Raw genomic sequence first — 6000 nt, forward strand, 5'->3', positions numbered from 1 at the left:
GACACAGACGGGGCTAGACAGTTCCCGCCCGGTCTCCAATTCCTTTTCTTTCCTCCATACTCCAATATTCCATATAATCAAATCATAGAGACATCCTATATCTCGCGAGTAACAGAAAATTACTCGACTTCTACCGATTCATATTTTTAGCATGGCAAGGCTACCGACCTACACATGCTAGTATTTCGACCAATGGAACCTAGGGATCATGCAACTAGTGTTTCATTCAACGCCTAGAAACTTAATGCATAATCAAGTAAATATATATAATATTTCATAAGTTAAAATAATAGGTTATGCTCCGGGGCTTGCCTGGGACTAAAGTATCACTATAAGTTAGTAGGTTGGAGCTTCATGATAGATAATCCACCACCTTCTGGATAGAAACTAACACACCATCTTTTGGAGTTTTCCCCATCTTTATGTTCCAATCATCCTTCAATTGATCTACCCTCGTACCTAAATGATATGCATAGATGCACATGCATGCACAAAAGAGGCATAAGCACATATTCTAAGGACGACCAGAAAGTAATGTGTGGTACGTTGTCGTAAAGAAGTAATGTACAAATCGTACTAAGGTTGATCACTCATCCTCACCCGAAGGACTAGTTCATCCTTGAGATTTGTCTTATGAAGTTACTTGCCCTAGTGATTAAAGCTAACAAGGCATCATGGATATCGTCACAAGAATAAGAAGTCTACCACATGTTAATTGCATCATCTATATACATTAAGTACCTTTAGTTACAAACATGTAAGACTCAAACTACATTAACATAGGTGAAATTTATTAGGTGGTAAAAGTGATACTTAACATGATAATTACTCTCTTCTGAACTTATCTCATTGGACACTCGTTTACAGAGAACCAAGCATTAGTAACTACCTAAAGAACCAAGGTGGTGTGGATTTAAGTGTGACACCTAATGTTATATTTACATGGCACAAAACAAGATAAATTACACATGCTAGGAACAAAATAAGTTGCACGAGTACAATTTAATAGCACAAACTAATTATTACTGATTATATCCTGTAATTATACTTAACAAAGTATTTTACATAAATTTATCATGATCTTATATGTAAAGAAACTATTATTTCTAATAGAACATGCCTAACTACTAATAAAAATTATTTTTGATTAGCAACCTATATGTTCCGAACATAAAATATTTACTAGTGATAAAACAATAGAAAACAACCCTAGCATGAAGTTTTCATGATTTATCAGCAAGTATAATTATTTATGCATATTCCTATTACTCATAAACTATTTGTTAAACACTAACCAAGTTAAATCAATAACGCATGCACACGTGCACTAATAAATCTGAAACTTTAACCGCATCACATGCCTCACATGACTAATCTACCATAAAAATTTCACAGTAAAAAGGAGCAACATAACTACATATATGATTTTATCCCTAACAAGCATGGATAAAATTCTTGGATAATATTTTTTACCAACACATGTCATATTATAGGTTCACTGCATAGATCTAATCACAAGGATTCCAAAACATTTTTATTTTCTATTTTATGATTTTTTCATGATTTACTATGCATTTTCAAAGTTTACAACCACTTAAACTAATATTTAAACTAGAGCAAAAACTATTTAGAAACTAAAGATAAACCTGTAAGGAAAGTTGTACATCTTAGAACAAGGAATCCAATAAATTTTAGTTTGCATTTTTCTGATGTTTCTATGATTTACTATGATGTTTCAAAGTTTCAGCCAATTTATTGCAAAATAACCCTTCGCGCACTATTCATATGAGTCTACAGTTGTGCAGATATGCCCCTGAACTTGTTTCAATTGTCGCATAAGGTCCATGGTCGCGATTTTGAAGCAGGGGAGAAAGGGGAACGACGATTCCGGCCATGAGGGGCTTGCTGGCGGCAAGGGAGGGGTGGAGGAGCGAGAGGAGATCGGCGCGGACCTGTAGGTGGCCTTGGAGCGCGAGGAGGTGGTCTGTGGTGGCGGCTCCACGGCGGGTGGCGGTGCTGTGCCGCTGCGGCGGCGTTCCGGAGAGGCGTGGAGGTGATGGGCGGGCCCGTGAGCTTCGCTGGGACGAGAGCAACTGGATTCGGGGGTTGGTGGAGGGCGGGGCGAGCTCGGTCGACGGCTCGGCGTGGAGGTGCGGGCGGCGGCCATGGCGGCGAGCGCTCGCAGGCAGGCGGCGTAGACAGGCTCAGCCGGCGCGGCCTTGGCGGCATCTGCACGCGAGAGTGAGGCGATGGAGGGGGAGAGAGGGCAGCGGCGAGCAGCAGCGCGAGACGCGCGGCGCGTGCGTGCGCGAGCGGCGCCGTGGCCAATTTGGCCACGGTGACCACGCACGGGAGAGAGGGAGAAGGGAACACGTGGGCTTGATATATTTGACTCATTTGTGAGTAATTTGAAACTTCAAATTTTCGTTTAACACTCCTAATTAAGGGGCTAATTGAAGGGGTGTTACAGTGCGCTTCCCCTCATTCTTCCTGCATGCACACGGATATCGCAAGCATCACAGATCAAACCCATCAAATTACCGAAATAATCCCCACAAAATTCACTGTCACGCGGGCACTCCAAGTTGCAATAGACAAGAGGAAGCAACGAACGCAGAGCAACAAACAGACCTGTGTCGTGTGCGGCGGCCAACGAGGGGGCGGCGGTCGAAGGGCGACTTGAAGCGGGTGTAGCGGAGTTCGTCGTCGTAGTAGTCGTAGTTCATCACCTTGTCCATCTTCTCGAGATAGTGCTTGACCTTCTTCACGGCGACGCCGGCTCCCCCTCTCGCCTCAGTCCAGGGGATCCCGCGTGGGTGGAAGCCCTGGGCGACCTCCAAAAAACGTGGGCTCCGGTACTCTGCAGCGCATTCCGAGCAAGGCAACCGAACCAAATCCGTCAGAGATGAAGCAACCAAGCAAGCCAAATCCGCGAGGAAACGAAGCAACCAAGCGAAATCCGCGACAAAACGAAGGAACCAAACCAAATCCCCGAGAAACGAAACAATCGAACCCAAATTGAAGGCACGTTAGGATGATCAGATACGATCGGGCAGCGTACGTACAGCGATAGTACAGCACCATGGGTTAGGGGAGGAACGGGCTCGGTCCGGGAACCCTAGCCTTCCGACGCTAGGCCTAGGAGGCCGGAGCCTGAGACTATGGTGGCGTGGGCGCGGAATTGGTCGGCGAGTAAGGCGAGGTTGGAGTGGGATTGGGGAGGGGGCCAGGGGGGTTTTATAGCAGAACTCTCCTCTGTTCTCTTCTCTGTGTGGGTCTGCGACTGCGAGGGGAGGAGGTCATGTGACCTGTAAGGAGCAAGAAGACACGAGATCGCTATGGTTTTGGCCTTCGAATTCTTTCGTCTTGTACAAGACAGCACAATGTGCGGGGGACTACTGTGGCTTAGTGGATGACTTGTGGGGTCAGGAGAGGAGAGTATTGGTTCCCAGAGCTTCTGGGTACGGAAGGTGTGAGAATAAACAGAAGCAACAGTACTGGCGCGAAATGCAGGTTGAGAGTGGCCACGTGAGAGGCGCTTGTTGCTGTGGATGGGCCGGATGTCAGCCTTCGATGTTGTTATTGGGAGAAAAAGGAGAATATTATGTGGAGTACGGATCGCGCGTATGCGAGTCGACTTGTCGCAGAAGAGGCGCTTGCGCTGCACCCGCTGCAGGTGCGTCCGCCAAAAGTACTGTTCTTCTTCTTCGCTAGCTCGGCGCCGAAGTTTGAGACGGGGGGTTGCTAGAGGTTCTTAAAGTCTCCAGCTCTAGAAAGAAGGAGGGGTGGCAGGGAGGCCAGACGGTGGTGACGGGTTAAGGAGGCGACACGGCAGGAGTCGCTGGCAGTCGGATCCATAACCGGGCGTCGGACAGGGGAGAAGCCATTATGGCCTTATGGGCGGTTGCTCGCCGCCGCCGCCGGAGACGGAGACGGCGGCGGAGGCGAGCTGCAAGTAGGCCTTGTACCATGCTCCCGCTCGCCCCAGCTTGGGCTGTCTTGCCCGATCGATACTCGGGTTCATGGCTTCATGCTGAGTGGCCTTACGGCCTGGATAGCCCGGACCTGAGACAAATTGACTTTACACTAAAAACAGCCCACTAAAATGACAAATTCACCATCCACTTAAATAGAGAGGGGAAGAAAAAAAGACAACAAACCAGATCACAAACTAAGGAATCAAGCAATAGGTTTTAACAAGATAAATCCCGAGTAAACGAAGGCCAATAGAATACTACAATTTAAAAATAGTGTCGACAAGGTCTCTTTTTGAGTGCAGGCACTGGAAAAGATTTTGACAATTTAGAGCCCGCATTGTAGAGATTGCAGAAACGAAAAAGGTACTATGTATATATATTTTTCGACACAAATCAACTCCTCCATTTCCATTGCAGCAACGGAAATCCCACAGTACACAGTACCAAGAACCAGACGGGTGGAACAAAAGAAGAGGGAGAGGGAAAGAGGGGGGGGGGGGGGGGGGGGCTATTCAGATCAGGAAGCACTTCAAAGTTAAGACCCAGGTCGCACCACCCCAGACGGAATATTACATCAAACGTTTTTGACAACAAGTTCACAAGACTACTAGGCTGAACAGAAAGGTACTATGCATATATGTAAGAGCCCAGCTTCCCAACTCCCAAGACAAGAGACTTTCAATTCCAAAGAACTATACACTCCTCCCTTGCTAAATCTGTAGGTTTTCTGCAAAGCAACAGCAGATAAACGTGGTCACAAACGAGAAATGATCACACATTTGTGAAATCAAATGAACTAATTTAAAAACATCTCATGTTACTGCTGATGTCATCATTATTAAACTAACTAGAGCATACAGATAGAAGTGTTCCATGCTTTAATATTCAGAGTTCTGTCACTGTCACAAACTAGCTAGGCATTTCATGGGCTTGAGCAGAGCTAAACTACTGGTTGTGTAGCAGTAATTAATATGTAGCCACATCATTGTATTTGGTGGTGGATTCTGTCCTCCATTCTTAACATGAATGTACTGATAAACAGAATCAGGCAAACAAAACAAAGATAAATACTAGTTCACAGCATATCATTCATATTAAATGGCAGAGACTTGCGTTTTTTTCCTCTCCTTTTCACATGTTTTTTTCCAACATATAAATAGTAGATACTACCAATATAGGTAATCAACAGTGACAACTTTATAATTCAATGGAAGATATAAGTGTGCAAAAGAAAATAACAAGATCCGATATAACTGGACAGTAAGGACATGAATTCAGAATGATCTGATCGGTGCAATAGGAAAGAAAAGTGGACTTACTACTCAAGAATCGTTTTCACATGGTGGTAATCACGAGTCATTAGCTAAGCAAGTTCCGTCTAAGGTGACAGACATGCGACAGGAAGAAAATGAAGATCATTATACTCTTTTTCTTTTGTTTCAGAAAAAAGAGAGGAATTCGTCCCAAGAGGCCAAGACTCTATTCTCAAATCATCAAGTAACTATTCTCAAATTATGGTAACTCTTCAACAATTAAAGTCCACTATTTCAGTTTTCTTTGCACTAACTTAGCAAAACGAGGCCAAATAACCATTATGTGTTGCACAAGAAGTAAAGAACACATGGAGATCTCAGTTACATAGGAGCATCTGGAGTTCAAACTACCAAAAAGGTGCAGGCACAACACTGGAAACACATTTTTGCAATGTGTCGGTACCCCTGGACTGGGGTACCCCCTTGTGTCTAAGCAAGGGCCTTATAGTTGTCCTTGACTACGTCCAAACAGTCGGACCCCTGTGGTCCGGAGTCCTGTTCTCCCGGACCCCCTGTATAGTAACCGGACCCCTCACTAAGGGAAGAAATCGACACCCCGTCTCGAGGTGGTCCGGAGCCGACACATGTCTTCAAACACAGACGCATATACAAGGCCGCTTGGTCTTCATACTAAGCCTCACCCACCACTGCATTCATTGTGGTAGGTGGACGTCCGCATTGATACAGCAGAAGCCGAGGCGATTCTTTGA

Source organism: Panicum virgatum, chromosome 7N, assembly GCF_016808335.1.
Source record: "Panicum virgatum strain AP13 chromosome 7N, P.virgatum_v5, whole genome shotgun sequence".
In the NCBI taxonomy this organism is placed as follows: Eukaryota; Viridiplantae; Streptophyta; class Magnoliopsida; order Poales; family Poaceae; genus Panicum; species Panicum virgatum.